Here is a 20596-nt window from a genome sequence, read left to right as displayed (position 1 = left end):
TCTCATAATGTTTTAAGGAAATTTATGATTTTGTGCCGGGCCACATTCGCAGCCATCCTGGGCTGCATGCAGCCCATGGGCCGCAGGTTGGACACCCCTGCAAATGAACCGAGCGTTAGTGGGTCTCTTCTTCCAAAAGACCCAGCTCTATCCCAAACACCTGGCTCCACACACCGTGTGGCAAGGGGAGGGAGGAGTAAACAAAAGCACAGAGCTCTCTGAGGCCCGTGTACAGTGTTAACCCAATACAATTCTCACCAATATAGCACACCCCCCCCCAAAATAAGTTCCCTCCTTCTCCATTCTGAAACCTTGAAAAATCACCCTTTGAGATTTGATCATGAAACACCCACCCTTCTAGGGCCAAAATGTGACTCTGACCATGGCAGGTGCACTCAGCAAATAATGAACGTCTCCTACACTGGCCTCTATCTCTCAGCCTTTACCCTCTGTCCCTCCAAGAAACATAGGCATTCCTTACCCTTCGTGAGTCCTATAAATGACCACACTGACCTTTGCCCCAAGCTCCACCATCTATGCACATACACCTTATCTCCCACCACTCCCTGCCACCCCGGCCTGCCTCCACCTGTGCTGTTTCTCGTGCCTCCTCCTCTCAGCCTCTAACCCAAGACAGGTAGCCAGAGAAGGCGACGAAAGAAACACAGGATTATCACAGACACCTTTTCCAGCTCCAAAACCTGAAACCATGCAAAGGAGGTGACCCAGAAGAGAAATCACAGTAATCAGGCCTTTAGTGTGAGTAGTCCAGAATATACCTCTGTTCTTTCACTGAGGGAAACAGGGGCTGCCCTGTTCTAGCCCTCGTTGCATGGGAGGCCTGAGCGATGGTAGATGGCGGACAAATCCCATCCAGACAGTGGATTTTTAATCCAGCCTGAAACAACCCCACACCGTGAACCTTCAGGACCATAAATCTGAGCTACCAACACCCAGCAGAGCTCACAGCAGTCATCCTGGAATCAATACACTCTAATCTCGTTCTAATCTGCTGCTTGTCTGATTGCTGATGTGTGGTTCTTCTCCCACTTCTGGTTCTGCTAACTTGGCAGATGTATGTATATTCCTCTGGTTTCTCAACTTCCCACCAAAGACACTGACTGGGTCTTGTGCACCAGCTCTCATGTTTTCTACTTTCAGCATAGTATTTTCTAAACTGCCTGTGAGGACAAAACCTAGCTCATTCACAGGGGTTTTTATGGAGTGGGGGCAGGAATTCACAAAGGTCGGGCCTTGTGTCCTCAGTGCATGGCCCATACCAGGGACTCAGCAATGATTGTTGAATGACTGAGTGATGCACATAGACCTTGACTGCATAAGCAATTTTCCCATCGCACCCAGACAACTGTTCCACAATAAGCTGTTTCTAAATGAGTTTGTGTCAAGTGCTGAAGTGATACCCAGTGCAAGGTTAGCTAGACTGAGGAAACAAAGCATCTTTGAGAAATGAAATTAATTAACTGTTTCCAAAGGGAGCAGAAAGTAGGAGGTTGGGAGAGGGTGGGGAACTCCATATAAATGTCCAAAGGACAGGGACTTGAAAGTAAGCTAAGGGAACTTTCAAGCTCTAAATTTTTTAAATGCCTTCTAACATCATGGCTTAGCAATGTGTGATAGGCACTCAAAATTGGGATTTGGTTACGTACAAAGGAAAGCTCTGAAAGAGAAAAACAATAAATTAAATGCATACATCGAGAGGATTTGGGCTTTTTAGAAGTCACTGCACAATATTCTCTGAGGGTGATTTTAGACTAGACCTTGACAGGGTGAGATTGTGAGTACAAAAGTGAGCTTTTGTCAATCAGAAAGCACTTCTGCAGAAATAAGTTTCTCAAAATAACCAAGGGGAATTTCAAAGATCTAGTTTGTATTCCCTGTGTCTGTGGGACCATTTCTTTGGCATTCAAGAAACCAGAAGGATTTTGAGATCTTGAAATCGCCGTATAAAACGCTGCGTAGGATGAGTCTCACAGTATTTGGTGCCCCCACTACTGCCATTTAACTTCCATCCGTTAGTCCACCAGGTTCTGTTGTCCACCAGCCCCCAAACCCCCAACCCTGGCGAGGCTCGCCAGCTTCCTAGGGAGGAGAGAGTGGTAGTCATGCCGTGTCTGTCTGCCCTGAATCTCAGGAGCGCAGCAGAAGGGGGTGAGGGTGTGTCACTGGGTGCCGAGGCTCTACAACAGGGTACTCCCACCCCTGGAAGGACAAAAATCCGTGAGGTCACATAGAAGTGTTCCTCTAACCAAGAAAGGGGTTCCCTCTGCAGGTATCTGAGCTGAAAGGAGACTTTGTTCAAATTAATCACTTCTACTTATCAAGTACTCTGTCAAGAACTGTGTTTGTGTGTGTGAACTTTACCATTTCATCAAGAAAATCATTTAATCCCAATGTTTTACCCCAACTGGGTTTTGATCCTGCTGTTCTCAAAAATCTGGCCACCCATGCACCAAGAACAGCTACAAGTCTCCTTGGTTATGGGCGCCGCACACATGGGCACGTGCTCTCTGATCCCCTTGCCCTGTGATGGTCTGTGTGTGCACATGTGCACACCCTGTGCTGGAGTACCTTTCATCTATGAGCAGTGTGCTTCTCTTTTTGCGTGTCCCCGTTTCCTGCTCTATGTACAGCGGCCTCTGAAAACCCCTGATTCTGCTAAGTCTGTACCCTTGTCTCTGCACTTCTCTGTCTCTGTGTTTCTGTGTTTTACACGTCCCTCCCTATTTCACTGCTTCCTCTCTCTATGCGCTGTGCTCTGTCTCCCTGTCTTGGTCTCTTTTTCCTTTCCCTCCTCTTCTGTATCTCTCTGAACTGGATCCTAATGAAAATAATTTGATTAAAAATGGAAAAATATTAAAAAGTATGTATTGTGTTAGCTAGAGTATCCATTAAGAAATTAAACTGAATTAATGGAGTCGCTTAAAAAATACATTTCAACAGAAAACAATTAATACTGGTATGGGTCTATTAAAATTCTTGCATTCACAATGTCCTTGAGGTAAAATGTCAAGGTAAAAATAACCTGGCCCCAAAACGATGAGGCCCGGGGCACCTGCAGCCTGCCGGGTCCATTCCAGCAGTTCTCTGGACTATGACTGACTCCAGACACGGTGAAAGAGGACTCCGTGGGGACAAAAGATCATTGTGGCACACCGAAGATCAGGACTCACCCCAACACGCCCCTTTCAGACAAGCCTCAGGAGGCGCAGGTCCCAGCACTTACAGCTGTGCCGCCCGCAGAGAAAGCAGTTTGCTCAGAGCCGTAGAGGCCACTGCCCGGGCAGGGACGTCAAGCCAGGAGGGTGTTGGTTTGCTCCTTCTTGTTTTCTTTCTTGTGCTGAAAGCCAGCAGAGAAAGTGAATCAGTCCCGGCGATACTTGGATCTCACTCAGCCTTTCTAGAAAGCCTGCCACCTTACCCTGGCTGGTGTTGGCTCAGTAGTTGAGTGCTGGCCCATGAATCAGAGAGTCACTGGTTTCACTCCCAGTCTAGGAACATGCCTGTGTTGCAGGCCAGGTACCCAATACTGGGGTACACAAGAGGCAACCACACATTGATCTTTCTCTCTCCTTTCCCCTCACTAAAAAAGAAAATAAATAAACTCTTTTCTTTAAAAAAGCCTACCACCTACTTCTTTTGCTCTCTATTTGTTCAGGGTCCCTTCTTCCAGCAACTCAATTCCACACCTACCCGCAAACCCCCGCATACAAATGCCCACACACTAACATGCTTGACTAGGTTCCTTCCGTCTTTCTGCCTTTTTCTGGTGAATAATAATTTTTAATATTTAGTAAAAGCTAACCATGTGCCAAGCACTATTTCGAACATCTTTCATGTTTAATTTCATTTACCTCCCACAATATGTTAGGAGAGGGCTGTTATCATCTCTAATGCTGCAGAGAAAGAAACTGAGGCACAGGCAACTTAAGCAACTTATTGAAATTCACAGTTAGCAAGGGGGAAAGCCCAGACCCAGACTCCAGCCCCTGCACTGCAAACCACTAGGCATATTGCCTGAAGCTGAATGTTGATGATTCACAGACACCAGCAGAGAAAACTGCCTGCCCTCTTTATTCTCTGATGCACTCCCAGGACCCCAAAGATAAGAAGCTTCTCCTAAGATCAAACAGTTTCCGTAAACTGAGCAGCACAGAAAATTTGGGGTCATTTGGAAGGGGGTCTAACTTCTCTGAATTCGGGGAGGAAACCACATTTTCCCTGACTTTTTATTTTAAGAACAAGCAAGAAAATGTTTCCCCTTTCTCTCTCGCTGAATACAATTTATCTTTATCAAACCAGAAAAGAATGTAACTCCAGCTGGAAGTTCCTCCCCGAGCCTTGGGAGATGAAAGTACAGTCATGTAGATGCACAACGCAGTCCTTTTTCTCTGGGAAGAGCTGGTTTCACGTGATGCTTTCACAGAAGTGAAAAATAAGACATTGTGTTTATGTGGAGCACACATCTGCGTCACAAGAAAAGCAGACTGTGACTGTCCTCGGGACAGCCTGCATCCTTCATGGTCTGCGTCGGGGCCGGCCCAGGTTCTCCATAAAGGCGGGAAACCTGCTATTTAAGCACCTGAAGCACAGACCGAGTGGCCAATTTAGGCTCCAAGCCACTGCATTTGTTATCTCTCCTGAACAGGAACCCAACCCATGCTTTTTACTCAGCTAAAGAAAGGGAGCACTGAACATTTAGTAAACACAACTATGGATGGTCCCTGGCTTTATGTCAAGTAAAACCCAGCCCCTGCACTGAAAAGTCCTGACCTTGAAAAGCTGGTTAAAATGGATGATGTGTAGGCTGCCGGCTGGAGAGCCAGCCGGGAAGTAGGTCAGCGAAGTTACAGGCTGGCTTCTGTCACTCCCAGCCAGAGCCTGTGCGACTCAGAAGGGGAAAAAACGTTCTGAGACAGAGTAAGACACTGTGTGTGGTTCCAGGCCGCATGTCCAATTAAGAGAAACACCACCACCAACACCGCCGAATGAAATCATTGGGAGGAAACTGTCAGCCCCTGCCACACATCTGGGAGGCTGTTTTCTGCTCATTTAATTAATTAGGGTTGTCTTGTTTGGGGTGTTTTTTTTTCAATTACAGAAATAAATTTTGTTGTCCACTCTTCCCTGGACCTCACCATACTGTCACCTCTTATAGGCTGCCTGCTGACACTTTGTGGCCCTGACTGGGCTGATAGACAGGAGGGGCTGATGAAGAAGGCGGGATCTCTGAGGGACTTTGAACAGCAGCTCTCTGTGATGGAAGTCAAGCTCTGGACCATGACCCCCATGCCCAACCCACCTCCCTTGCATTGTTCAAGGGCTCCGCTTCTAGAATCAGACTTTCTGGTTTTTAATCCTCTGGGCTCACTATTAGCTATGTGGCCTTGGTCCCATATCCTAACCTGTCTTTCTCTCATTTTCCTCACCTTCCCAATAGGAATAACAATGGTATGTGCCTTGTGGGGTCATTGCACTGTGCAACCACCGGAACCCCAGAAGGAAACAGTGCACTCAACTTTGGACAATCCAAGGATTTTCTAGAAGAACTATTTACAAGGAAGGGTGGTGGGCATAGCAACACCACAGGGAGAGCACAGTTGCCCCAAAGCTAGCAACAATCATTGTCACACCTAGGTCATTCACACCCAGCAGAAACCCAGGCCTGTGTACCCCAAGAAAGCAGGAGCTCTGTGAAAAGGGGTGCCTCATGACCTTCCGTGCACAAATACAGCTGCTGGTAGCCACTGACCACCAGGGAGCCACATGAATAAATGCACTGACCTCTCTCTTCTCTCCTCGTGACTGTCCTCATTTTTCCCATTGACTGAACCCGAAAGAAACCAGAGTACAAGGGAGCTCCTGTATACATTCTTCATGGGGCCCCCAGCAGGGTGGAGAAGAGTGGAGAGTGAATACGCATGGGGCGAATGGACGCTACTGAGCACCAAGAATTCGATGAGGCAGTGGAGCACAGCACCTAGATAGAGTACATGCTAAGTACATTTGAACAGCTGACTACCTGTTTGTAGTTACTTTTCCTTAAGCGCAATGTAAATTGCATGACTTGGGCAACATGGCGCAAATGGCAGGTTCCTTGTAACTAAGGTTCAGGGGTCTGGTGAAGCCATTGCTTCTTTCCCGTCCTGTCCCAAGGATTCTCCCACATTCCCACTGGACACACAGTTTCACACCTATTTGGTCTAAGAGGCAGCACAATCCCAAAGTGGAGCGAAGTTGTTCTGCACTCCTTCGGGGTTCTACAAGCCTCTGGTGCCCCCATCTATCCTTAGCACCCACCTCACCAGTTTCAAAAGTTTGGAGATGCAATACTTTTAATAACACTTTGTACACACATCGAGCATATAAAACAGTTCAGATCAGGTATCTCTGCTAAAGTAGCGTCACATCCACTGGACTGGGCTCTCTCAGCTCGTACCCTGCAAGACAGCAGAAGCCCCTCCAGGGAAGCCAAGGGCTCTGAAGGTCACTGTTGGAAGACCCCTGAATCACAGCCTCCCGCAGCGTCCCTCCTGACATTCTCAGGCCCTCTCCATGCGCTGAATCAGAGGCCCTCAACCAGCTAACCACCATCTACAAGGAAATTTCAAAACCTTACTTTCAAGGAGTGCTTAACTGAGTATGAAGTTCTTTCATACATATTATATTATTCTATCCCTAGAATGAGCTTGTGCTTCCCCAAGTTCACACCAAGGTGAACAGCACAGCCAGGGCTGAAACTCATTTCTTTTTAAACTTGAAAACCTCTAGCTCCACACCAATGGCTACCCAGAGTCCACAAGCCAGAGACCAGAGGATTGGGTTGGGATGTCTTAAATGATTTATGATTATCATCATCATCATTATTTATTAGTTACCAACAGTTTTTCTTCTCAACACTATGTAAAATCAGTGTCTCTATTTGCCTGTGCAATGCCGTGCCAGCCCCCTGAGAGGAAGTCATGTGCCTGGCTCCTGCCTAGCCCTACCCCTGATGCCTAGTCCAGCGTCTGACACTCAAAGCGCACGCAGCACTTATTTGTTAAATGAAAAACTGAATCCCCTGGTCCCATTCTTTTAGGCTGTTTACTCTAGCTAGGTTTCAAGGCTCCCAAAGCTAAAAATAACCAAGTTTTAAATCAGCAGCTGGCAAATGTCCAGGTTATTTTTATCCTCGAAGGTCAGGGAAGAAAAGTGGGCCAGACCTGGAAGGAACAAACTGCCTAACAGTGCATCCTCACTCAGCATATGCTAAAGACCCATGTGTAAGGGATATTGACGAAGGCTGGCTCTCCTTCTCCATTTTCCCAGGAGTCCCAAGTCTGGACAGCCCACAGTTTCAAGAACTTTATGATTCTTTCCCACAAGACTGTGGGCTCTTAAGGAACAGGACTCAGTCTTACTCTGTTTCCCTAGGAATTAAAAGGGTCCTTGCCTGGATCAGACAAGGCCCCAAATAACAGTTGGAGGAAAGTTTGCGATGGATTAGCAACATGAGCCCGAGCACCAGAGTATGGAATTGTAGGACTAGAAGGTACTTCTTTCAGGGCCCTCTAAAACTGCCCTGTCCAACGTGGTAGCCTGTAGCTACATGTGACAATTTAAACTCATCGAAGTTAAAGAAAGTTAAAACGTGTCTTCCTCAATCAGGCTCCCTCCTTTTATTGGGCTCAATAGCACATGTGGCCTCTGTATTGGAAAGTGCAGACAAAGAGCATTTCCATCATCACAGCGAGTCCTCTTGGACAGCCCTGAAACGTCTTAGGCGAGAGAACTGAATCTCAGAGCAAAAAAGTCGTTTCCCCAGAGTCGCTCAAGGAGTGAGAAACAGAAACGAGACTAAGTACCTAAGACTCCTCATTTCTGCTCTGTGTCTCCAACAATTGCACTAGGTTTACACCCTGTGAGGGCCTCCCATACAAAAGCCACCAAATGTTCTCCTCATCCCAGGCAACACAGCTTTGGAGAGCCAGTAAGAAATCCTAGGTGCACATCACGGAGAACAAATGCCAGACCCGGCAAGCAAAGGATGGGGAACCGCAGCTTCCCACAGAACGCTGGAGGCCCAGGGATCTGAGGCCTGCCCGAGTGTGGGGTGCCTTCTTCTTAAAGTCTTTCTAAATTGTTTTCATTTCCATGTTGGAGGTTAATACCCAAGATGGACGCTCCTTTTGAAGAGTTCCTTTTGATTTTAATTTCTTAAAGTCCTCATTTGAACTCAGCTTTTTGTTTATGTTATACCCATCCCACAATTTTTCTTTCTTTCCAGGTAACTTGATCCTCAAAAATGTACAGAATCCATCCAGTCCCACTGCTTTTAATTAAACATCAACTCGTCTTTTCAACTGGGCCATTAGGACTTCACATGGCCTTTCTACATGTACGCATTTTTTTTTCCTGAAATTACACCAAATTCAGTTTTCAAAAATGTATTTCTTTTCTTAATCTTTAAATAGCTAGGATTGAATTCTGGCAAAATCTCAAGAAGAAAAAAACCCTCTACGAGGGCAGTCAGCTCTACCCGTTTCCCCCTCAGCGAGAAGCAGGGCTCACTCCTCCACAGGCTGGGTCCGCACAGACGGACCTCAGGGCACTTCACATCCACCTGAGGCCCATAAACCCCAGGACAGGTACAGACCCCACATCCAGAAGAAGTCTACACATCTCGTCATGGAAACAGTGCATTTGCACCTTTGTTTTCGTTAAAACAACACCGTGAGAAGCGGGCTACACAGGGACAGGCGTCTGTAACGCATGGCCCGGGCTCCCGGTGGAAACGTTTGCCCTGAGCAGACACACCAGCAGGGGATGGCGAATCGGGCTCCGCGAGCCCGGGTCGTCAGTAGTGGGCCTGGACACTGGGTAGACTGAGGTGCGGGGGACTCGAGCTCCCAAAGATCTATCGAGGGTTCAGAGGACTTCGGAACCTGTGGAGGAGACCCTCCTGAGGGACAAACGGAGTGGGGAGAGAGACTATTTAGGAAAATTCCACCGACGAATCCTTTTTTTTTTTTCTGGTTATGTCTCCTAGGGTTTCTAAAGATTTCATTATCCTCATAAGTGAAATTCTTCAAATTACTGAAAGAAGGTGCTTATTGAAACCTATAGCTCTCCATCCCTTGGCAGGCTTTGATTTGAAATATTCAAAGCACATCCAACAGCCTCTTCTTCCCTGAAGACAGGGGCTTTAATGTTTAAAAAAAAAGAAAGAAAGAAAAGAAAAAAAAAAACAGATCCCCTTACACCAGCCAGCTCCCTCCTCTTAAAGAAAAATGTTACCTAAAAATTAAAGTACTGGAGCCAAAATACAGTCGGGACCTTTAAAATGCGAGTCAAGCTCTTTGTTCCTAAGGAACAAAGAAACACGACCCCCACCCCCCAGAGCCATGTGTGCGTGACAAGCGCTGGGATGCAGGCTGGACGACCCTCTCTATACTACAAATGAGGAAACTGAGGCCCAGAGACTAAAGAATTTTCCCAGCTGTGGGCTGAGCCCGTACTTGGGCTAGGGGTCCCAAGTCCTGATCTTTTGGCACCAAAAAAAAAATCATGCTATTACTTAGAGTAAGGACAGTACTGTGTAAAGGCAGGGAATGAACACAGGCTCCTTCCCCTCCTAGCTCAGCTGTAGGGTCTGTACGATCGGGGCCAGCTGGGGACAAAAATACAAACTAATTGGGGAAGCAGCACAGAGACGTCCTGGAAAGAGTGTCGATCCTTCATTTTACATGACTGGTGGAAATAAAAGCCCCTACCTGCCTCGTGGGGTATGGAAATACCATAATACACATGAAAACTTTCTGAAATTGTATGGTACTATGAAAACAGAAGTGACTGTGATTCACATGGATTTTGCACATGGGTTAGGGCACACAGCCTCCCCTGGGAACACCCCTTTGTGCCTTTGCAAGGGTTGCATCTACGGGCAGTGTCCCTGCCCCTTCTCCCTGTGTCCATCCACTAAGGACAACTATGGTGGGGGTCTGGTTGACATTGCCCAGGCAGAACTTAATCATCTTCAATCACCTTCCTCCCAATTCACTGCTGCCCAGAAGAGGGAAGGATTAAAGACCACACTGCCAAACAGTCTTTTTTTTTTTAAGATTTTATTTATTTATCTTTAGAGGGGAAGAGAAGGAGAGAGGGAGAAAAATGTCGACGTGTGGTTGCCTCTCGTGGGTACCCCGCTAAGAACTGGCCTGCAACCCAAGCACATGCCCTGACTGGAAATCGAACCAAGATCCCTTAGTTCACAGGCCCACACTCAATCCACTGAGCTACACCAGCCAGCACTAAACATAGCCTTTTTCTGTTGGTTTTTGTTTTTGCCTTTAGCAGTGGAGAGTGTTGTGTCTCACTATTTCTGTGTGCCCAGTTTGGGGGCACTTTACTTCCCCAACCCACACCTGCAATTCACCCTTGGGCCACTAGAGCGTTACCCAACACACACAGCTGGGAGCACCTGGGAATTTACCTGCCTTGGGGGACCCTTGACCAGTGGTGGACAGATACAAAGGTATGTAAGCCCAGCATCCTTGGAGAACTCCCAGAGTAACTTACACTGCAGAACGCCCCTCTCCAGCAAAGTAAAGCCACCGCTGGGGCTTTACTGAGGCTTTGGCCTGAGATGATCCCCTTGCTTGCCTCCATCCCCTAACATGACCTGAGAGCACTTCCTTAGCAAGTCTCTTGCAGGCAAATCCTTCCCTTGGCATCTACTTCTAAGAACCAGACATAAACTTCCATCTCCCTTTCCCACTTGTGATAAGACAAGCGTAGGCTGGGTGATCTTCTGCCTGGGAGGAGGTGCTGTCCTGGCGAGACCCAAATTGGGCAACTCTCCCGCAGACTTTAGCACATACTCTGTCTTTTGTGTCTCCTTGGAGTACTTTTCCGTCCAGCTTATTAGAAAATAGCTACAATCGATTGTTAATGTCAGCCATGGGGGGACAGGTTGGCTGGTGTGTGAAGTATTTGCCATCCCTGTCCTAGAGGGAGGGCCCAAGGAGAGGGGATCTGCTCTTACTCGAGGTCTTCAGCTTCGCCCAAAGGAGTCCAGATGGGTGCACGCAGTCCAGCTCACTGAGACTACCCAGGGCTTGTTATCTAGGTAAGAACGTCCCCTCTGCAGATGTGCCTTGCAAACTGACAGCAGTGGGGGGCTGATGGGGGGTGTGGTGTGGGGAGTTCCTAGGCCCCCAAGTACGGAGGCTGGGGAGTGGGGAAGGCAGGCCACAGAGGAGCGGTTCTGGGGCAGGCAAACTCTGACACCAGCCGTGCGATCTGAAGTCGGGCAAACCCAGAAGTGTGCATATTGTACAAACACAGAGGCTGAAGGCAGGCTTAGGGCACATTTGAACACCAGCCTGCAGGCACGTAGCAAAGCTGATGCTAGGAAATGCCGAGGAGCATAGTCCATGAAACACACAGAAGCCTTCCTCTCCTGAGTCCCTGTGTTCCTCCTCTCATTTTATTGAGGTGGAACAGACAACAGGAAAGTGCCCCAACCTTAAGTGGATGAATGAGTTTTTACATCTGTGGCATTCCCATCACTCCGAGGGCTCCCTCGTGCACCTTCCTAGTCCACCTCCCTTTGTCAAACAGACATAATTCTGACTTCTGTCTCCACAGACCTTGCTGTTCTTGAACCCTATATAGATGGAATCCTACAATGCAGACTCTCCTGTCTTCTTTTGCTGCACATTCCTTTTGTGAGATTTATCCATGTTGTTGCATATAAGTAGTGTATTTCTTTTGGTTGCCATGCACTATTGCACTGTATGAGTCTATCCAATTTACACAACCATTTGGGTATATTTCCAATATTTTCTTGTTGTGAATGAAGCCGCCGTGAACATTCTTGTACATGTGTTTGAGTGAAAATGTGCACTCACTTCCCTTGGTGAAAGGCCTGGGAGTGGAGCGGCTGGGTCATAGGAGAAGGCATACGTTTACTGCACGGGGGTGTCAAACTCATTTTCCCCAGGGGCCACATCAGCCTCGAGGTTGCCTTCAAGGGGCTGAATGCAATTTTAGGACTGTATAGATGTAACTATTCCTTAACTAGGGGCAAGGAGCTCAGCACTGCCACTGGGTAGAGACGAGGTACCCGACCCTATAGAACGAGGGGGAGGGCCGGATTCAGCCAGCAGGCCTTCTGTTTGCCACCTGTGCTCTAGAAGGTTTGTCAAGTGATTTTCTAAAACAATTGACCAATTAACATTCATATCAGCTGCGCAGGAAAGACTACTTTGACCCACATCCTTGCCAACTCTTGGTATTACCAGTCTTTTTAATTTTAGCCATCCTAGTGTGTGGGTATAGTATCTCCTGTGGTTTTACTTTGCATTTCTCACCTATGCCTATTTCTCATGTAGGACCAATCTAGATGCCCAAAAGGTGATCATCTCTCCATGGCATCGTGAAAGGGCCACTTTGCCCCCGAAACATAGAGTCCCTCTGATCATGGGCTGCCCTTCTGGGCATTTATATATACAGGTAGCCCTGGGTATGAGGGAAAGATAAGGACTGCAATAAGCAGACCTTAACCATGGACCCTTAAGGGAACTGATGGCCTCAGGACTCCCACATGTCACTGCCTCAGCAGCTACTCTCTTCCTCAGAGTTTCTCCCATGGGTGGAACTTCCAGATGTTTCTGCAGGACAAACTCCAGCCAAGCACTCATCTCACCCAGCAGAGCTGAGGAAGCCAAAACACCAAATGAGCTTGGAGAAGAAAGGCTGTGAAGACGAACTGAAACAGATAACAATGCCCAGAGCATACAATATGCAGATCTATGTAAATTAAATATAAAAGCCAGAATGCAAACCTTCAAGCGATAATGCTCTCCAGCTGTCATATATGATGATCTCCATTCCGGAGACCGCTGAGGCTCTGGGGAACCAGCAGGCAGCATAGTTCAGCAAGAAGGGTATGGTTTTCCTCTTTCCTTTAATCTGGGAGCATGAGTTCACAGAGTCCCTAGGGATCCATAAAATATGGACGTCTGTTGTTTTTTTTTTAAACTGGTCAGTTTAAAAAAAACAACAGACGTCCATATTTTATTCAAGTAAATGAGGCACAGCTTCTTCCGGTGGGTCTTAAGCTTCAGAGAGTCAGATGGCAGGAGGATGTCACTACCCATGGCATCTGCTGCAGACACTGGAAGGGAGGTGGTGACTGCAGCATGTATTTGAGTCAGAATCAGTGGCCTGCTGGAGGCTCCAGATGCCAGTAATCTCACGACCTTGAGCAAGTTACTCCCTCTCTGCAAGCCTCAATTTTCCCATCTGTGGCAGGAGCAGATTGGACTAGGATCACCTCTAAGGTCTCTTTCAAGGTCTAGAGTTCTCTGAGCCTGTGATTGTAAGTAAGGCCCTCAATCTAAACGTCGGAGTCCCTCTGCCAAGACCAAATGCATCCATTCCCACGCAGAGCAATTAGTGAGTCCGTTCCTACCACATGTCCAAGATGATAGAAAGCCCGACCCAGATTCTGAGCTATATAATTGAGCATTAGGGCACAACAAGGACTCAGTTGTGGCATCATAATGCATGCCTGGCTGATTTATTAAGCATCCGACTGAGAAGCGCATTGTTTTGTAATGCCTCGTAGTTTAGGCGGCGCTCCATGAAAAACACTTGCGGTGCATGCGTTTGTGTTCAGATCCTGTTTCTTCTCACTACTTCCAACTTCCCCCTCCCTCCGCAGCAGCCTCCAGCTCCCTTTCCATCCTGTTCGGAAGCTTGGCTGCCTGGATCTTGACCAAGCCTCTTTGCGCAGCCAGTTCTGCACAGTCTATGGCGCCCCCTATTGGCACTGGGATTTTGTCAGGCACACCAGCTCTGCAACATCAGGCTCTAACAGAGGGAGTTAATGTCACAGTAACTGGGGAAACCTTAGCAATGACTCCAGGCAGAAGACAAATACTGCGAGGGAAACAGAGGGTTCGCCCACAACCTGTCCCCTTGCCTGCCCTAATTTCCTCGGAGCACTTATCTCTACCTGCCACATTTAGATTTATTTTTACTGCTTTCATTGTCTGTCTTCCCCAGCTAGACTCTAAAGCAAATGATAATGAGGCTTTTGTCTCTTTTGTTCTTTATGGAATTCCAGCACCTCCAGTGTTGCCTGGCATTCAGAAGATGCTCAGTAATATTTTCTGAAGAAATCACTTATTCATTCAATAAATAAATATGCAGGTGGTGGCTAGGGCTATTAAGGAAAATAAAGCAGAGTAAAGAGGGTGGGCATGCTAAGAAAATGAGAAGGGTTGCTACTTTAGATAGTGTGGTCAGGGGGGACTCTCATAATGACATTTAAACAGAAACCTAAAGGAAATGAGAAAATGAGCCACTCACTTATATAGGGAAAGGATGTTCTAGATAGCACAGCCGATGCAAGGCCCAAACCAGGGCTTATAGAGATCAGCGGGGCTGACACAGAGGAAGGAGCAGCAGTAATAAGGCCCAAGAGGCCCAAAGGCCAAGTCACCTGGAGCAGAGGTCAGGAAACCGCAGCCCACGGGCCAAACCCAACCATTTGCCAGTTTTTGTCAGTAAAGTTTTGTTGGGACACAGCTACGCCCACACCCACTAGTTTGCAATCAACTGTGTTTGCTTTCATTCTACAGCACAGGTAAGTAGTTGGTAAAGACCAATGACCCACAAAAACAAAAATATTTACTATTTGGCCCCGGCCTGGTGGTTCAGTTGGTTGGAACATCATCCTGTGTGCCAAAAGGTTGCAGGTTCAATCCCCAATTGGGGCACTTCCAGAAGGCAACTGATCTACATTTCTCTCTGAAATCAATGCTTCTTTCTGTCTCTCTCTCTCAAAATCAGTGAACATATCTTTGGCTGAGGGTGTGTGTGTGTGTGTGTGTGTGTGTAAGCTGTCTGGCTCTTTACATAAAAAAGCATGCCAGGCACTGCCTTCAATCACAAGAGCCCAGAGTAAGGCCTTGGGCTTTTCCCTGAAGAGCAGGAGAAGAAGCCACTGGAGGACTTGGGGCAAAGGAGTGACATGACCGGATTCACAATTTAGAAGGACCGGGGTGACTGCTGCATAAAGAATAAATTGTCAAGGTGGAAGCAGGGAAATCAATTGGGAGGTGAGAAATGAAGATGGTTTGGATTGGAAATGGTATCAGATCAGCAGCTGCACAAACGTTAGCGGTTCTCGCAGCACAGAATGAGCCGGGCACGTTTTGCCCTGATCAATTTTAGGCTTTTGTGTGGGAGTTGGCGAGTAGTCAGAAAAACTAGGCAGTTTTTTCCAAGGCAGAAGAGAAACCACAGTGATACTAGAGGCTGCGATGAGCTAATACCCTTTCCCAGTAACCTCCCTTGGCTGCACATTCTGGGTTTGGGCTGCAGTCCAGGCAAGACCCTGGTTCGCTTCCTGGTGGAGGAAGCTGCCTTTGCCTGGGCTCTTCTCTCATTGGGTGTGCCTAGCTTACTTCACTAGGGCAGACTCAAATGGTTTGGGGAGAACGGGGATTATAGGTCAGAAGAGCCCAGCCAGGAAGAAGCCAGTCTTTAGAGCAATGGTGTTAACCAGTCTCAGAAACGCAAAGGAGGTGGTACCCATGGGAGATGCTCAAAAAATGAGGTGCGAGGGTCTTCCCATCAGACCACCAGCGACCACGACTGGGATGGGCTTTCACTTCCCACAGTCTCCCGTCTGCACACCATACACAGAAGCTTCCCTTTAAATGAGAAATGTTTTCCCTATTCACTTCTATTCTTTTTAAAAAAAAAGATTTTATTTCTTTTTAGACAAAGAGGAAGGGAGGGAGAAAGAGAGGGAGAGAAACATCAACATGTACTTACTTCTCACACGCCCCCTGCTGGGGACCGGCCTGCAACCCAAGCATGTGCCCTGACTGGGAATCAAACCAGCAACCCTTTGGTTCACAGACCAGCACTCCATCCACTGAGCAACACCAGCCAGGGCTCACCTCTATTCTTCATGTTCTTTTAATTAGTCTTCTGCCACACGCGGGTGTCTGAGCAGGGCTCAGTGAGATAATGGCAAGTCCAAAAGGACTTCTCAGCAAGAAAGGGAATAAAAGATGAGTTTTGGAGTCTGACTGCCCCAGGCTAGAGCCTCATAACTATGACGTATTAGCTGTGTGACCCAGAGCAAGTTACTTAACCTCTCTGTGCCTCAATTCTATCACCTGGTAAATAAAGGGGACATGGAGGCAGAGTTGTTCTGAGGATTGAAAGTAACCTATAAGATATCCCTGACCAGTATCAGCAGATATGTCTGACAAGACAAAATTACGTGATGGCAAAAGTAAGCTCCTTTTACCAGCTGTATAATCCTGAAAAAGATAAACAACCTTTCTGAACGTCACCATGTCCTTGCCTGAAAAATGAAAATACTGCCACCTATACCACGGGAGGAGAGATTACATTCATTCAGACCAGATAACAGATAAAAAGCACTTAGTAGAGTTTTGGTATAGGATACACACTCCAAACACCTCCGATACCTTTATCATTTGGAAAATGTCCTGAAGTTCTGAAGTTAAGACCTTCAACCGGAAGTGAGGAGGGAGAGGAGCAAAGCATTTAAGACACAGCAGGCCAGGACAAAGACGACCGAAGGCCAAGGAGCCATAGCTCACGGAGCGGTAAGGATGCCCACGCAGCACGGAGCAGCCGTGCCCTGTTGAATCAAGGTCAACGCAGGACATGACTGACTCCAGTGGGTGTAGGTCCTGGGTTGGCCCTTCCTTCCCCTGCAAAATCCAGGATTTGAGAGCAGGGTGAGGATTCACGGGAGGGAGAAGTAAAGAATCATATTCCTTGTTTGCCCTTCACACCTTACGGCTCCTCATACCACCACTGACAGGTAACAACTGGCAAGCTCCAGACACTGCAAGAAATAACACGCAATGTTTGGGGATTGAAAAGTATTATGGGATCTGTTGTCTAGAAAGGATCCATGAGGTCAGCTGGATTCTAGCAGAACAGTGGACAAGTTACTTGTCTTGAACCTATAACTTGACTTTACAGGCCCCTCTCAGAGCCTGTAAAATGGGGATAAGTAGCCCCAATGGATCTCATAGATTTAAACTGTTGTGAGATTAGCCACAGTTTGAGAAGAAGGAAAGACATGTACACCACAAGCTCCACCTCAGAGAAGGAAATAAAGGGAATGGGGAGGAGTATGGTGAGAGAGACTCTCAAGCTCCTGATTGGCCACCCAGACTCCTGACCCCAACTCTGTGTATTGCGATGCCATTCCTTCATCACAGGTGCTCATCAGAGTGGCAGGCTGTGGGTGTCTCCGACCAGTTCAGTGCATAGAGCCCTGGGGAAACAGAGGGGGCCTCTGAGACCCCATGGAGACTAGTGTGGTCTGATGCAACCCCAAAGACTGATTCTGTTGGACCTAGTAGGTGCTCAAAGGGGATGCGGGAGGAGAGCGCATATGACAGCGCAGAGCGATGCAGGATTGATGAGCAGCGCGGGCTTCCTGGCTGGGGCCCTGCCCACCACCTCTGAACCCCAGAAGGGCCCAGAATCACCACCGAGCCTACTGAGCCCTTCCCTCCTCACACTCACCACAGTGTTCATGGAGCACATAAGAGGCGCCATAGACTTCTGCTCATTAAATGAGTGAATGAATGTTAAAGTTCCAAATCTTATTCCTACAAACCTCAACTAACACTCTTTTCCATCCAAACTCTAGACCAGAAGGCCAAAGCAACCAATGTCAGCAGAGGTCAACCCAACCTGCTCTCTTCTCCATAAAATGACAACGGCAATGGCTACTCAGTTCACTTCATAGGATAACCAATAAGGCCAAAGTGAGAAGGGGCGTGAACATGCTTTCAATGCAACAGAATGCACAAAACTAACCAAACATCACACAGACCCAAGGTCTTCGGAAGCTTCCATGGGCCCGTCTGGTGTCGAAGGGAAGAGTACCCCACACTGGCGAGGAGGAGGTGAAGCTTTGGCCCTCATGCCAGCGAGGTCCTCTGTGCGCTCCTCTCAAGAACCCCATCGCTCCCTGCAGAGAACAGGACTTAAAGCGACGCAACAGCAGCAGAAAGAGCAACTAACATTTAACAAGCACTACTATGTGCATGGTTCCACGCTAAATGCCTCTCATCATAATCTCAGTAAGTCTTCGAAACATCTGTTTCAACTGGGGGTGGTCATTAAAACACTGTTCAGCAAATACTCACTTCCCACCTCCCTCCCCCAGAAGGAATGTTAGTTCCCACTTTATGAACATGGAGCTTGGCCGTCTAACTTGCTTTGGCCAATTTAATAATGGCAGAAGTGACAGTGCATGAGATGCAAGCTGAGGGAGGATTACAGGTTCCTGCTCTGGAAACCTCAGAACCCCACCATGAGACAGACATGCTCCAAGTAGCCAGTGGCCTCCGTCCTGGGCCCCAGAATAACCCGCAGGTGGCAGACTCACAACCTGGTTCCAAGGCTCACTCTTCAGCAGCCTGAAGACAACTGCCCCAGTGGGCCAGAAGCATGTGCGTGAGAACGAATGTGTATCATTGGCTGCTGCTGAGACTGTGTGGTCATTAACTGTGCAGCAATAATAGATACTATAAATAATTAATTTTATAGATGGGAAAGCTAAGGCTCAGAGAGACTAAGTAATTTACCTGAGCTCGGCCAGCACATAAATGGCAAAACTGGGGCAGAACCCAGATCTTCCAGGTCAATCAAGACGAGGCTCTGGGTGGTGACACTGTCCTGCCTCCTACTTGTTCCCTAAGGAGGTACATTTTGTGTCAAGCTGTGTGAAGACACCAGCCAGAGGAACAAGAAGTAAGCGAGAAGTCTCTGGGCCTAGAGGAGAAATGTGACCGCTTAGCCAGAGGGGTGTACCCTGCTCTACCTCAGGAGGAGGCTTGTCTCTGCACCCGCAGCCCCACCCCTACCAGCTCTTTCCCTAAGTCTGGATCCAAGGCCATGAGGGGGCTCCACAGGGGACCCCCAAAGCCAGGGACAAGTAAGAGCTCCCACCACTAGCCCCCCAACTGACAGTTGGACTCCCCATCCAGGCAGGACTATTTCAAGACACCCCAGTAAGATTCCCAGTCCTCAGATAGCAGGGGTAAATAATGACTTGAATACTCTGGGGGGAAAAATGAATTATGTCAGGAAAAGAGATGACCTAGTCTAGCCACATTTCTGGTTTTTATGACTATATGACCTTACTCGGGATAACTTCTTTTGTACAAAAAGACATTTTCAATTCACAAAAATGTATCCTCCCCCACCCCCCCGCAATCACTTAGAGGCACACAGTTCTCTCCTAATAGGAACTAGGATATAATTGCCTCGGTCAAAGCTTCCTTTTTCTCTCTAGAAATGGAAAATTAGTAAGGAAACGAACACAGCACCTGCTCATTAAATGCAATTCCCCCAAAAGGAAGGGAACCCAGGGTATCCCTCTGACAAGTTAACCTAAATCACCAATAGAGCCTTAAGCCACAGAGGGAACTGAGAATATGAGAAGAGGCCCAGTCTCTCTCTCTCTCTCTCTCTCTCTCACTCACTCACACACACACACACACACACACACACACACACACACGGTGAACACCAGGGCTCTCCACTCCGCAGGGCCCTCCCTGCAGTGGCTCACATTCCAGCTCCAGATAACTCTTCCCCCCATGACACAGCAGCACACGGCCTCTCAGAAATCCCACTGCACCCCCCCCACAGATCAAATTAGTCTGCACATGGCCCATTTAACAGTGATGCTGATAAAACGGGGATCATTTTTCTTAATGAAAGAAGAAGTCCAGAGGTAGAAGGTTCTTGGCATTGGTTTGGCACCTAAGCACACCAGGGCAAAGCCTCTGCAGTTCTCTTGGCTTTTCCCTCATGGTCACAAGATGGCTGCTCCTGCTCAAGATATTTCATAGGCGTTCCAGGTAGGAAGGAAGAGAATGGAGCCAGATGGAGGGAGAAACAATGCCTATGTCAAGAAAGCAAATATTTCCCAAAAATCCATGACAGACTGCTGCTTACCTGTTGTTAGACAGAACTGTGTCACAAGGCCACCCCACTGCAGGGAAGCTGGGAACTGTGACTCTGTAGATGAGCACATTGGTGGCCCCAGCAAAGCAGCAGTTGAGGGGAAACAGGTTAAAGATTGTTTCTGAGACACCTGGGACTCACTGACAAACTTATAATTAAATTTTCAGGGTTGACATCAGATTTGGTTGTGCCATTTAGTCCCAGGGACAGCTTTAAATTCATCCAATCCTCAGTGTTAATTATGACCTCTTCATTTCCTTCACTCTGAGACGCTATTTCCTAAATACTAAAGAGGTAGGAGTGGATGGACCGGAGACAATTAATGCAAAGCAGCACCCTGGGTTTGAACGCCCAGACTCTGCTGACAGGGAGATCAGACGGAAAGCCAGCCTTGGGGTTTTCCTTCTGCGATGGCATTTGTTTTTAATAGCAAATGACTTTCATGTTCAGAGCAAGCCGCTAATGGAATTAACCAAATGAAAGCAACTAAAAATAAAAGTCTCAGGGCATGACCCTGGAATCTGTGAGAAAAGGGTAATCA

The sequence above is a fragment of the Sturnira hondurensis genome, unplaced genomic scaffold (assembly GCF_014824575.4).
Source record: "Sturnira hondurensis isolate 20B ecotype Veracruz unplaced genomic scaffold, ASM1482457v3 Scaffold0020237, whole genome shotgun sequence".
Lineage (NCBI taxonomy): Eukaryota > Metazoa > Chordata > Mammalia > Chiroptera > Phyllostomidae > Sturnira > Sturnira hondurensis.
This window is presented reverse-complemented; position numbering follows the sequence as displayed.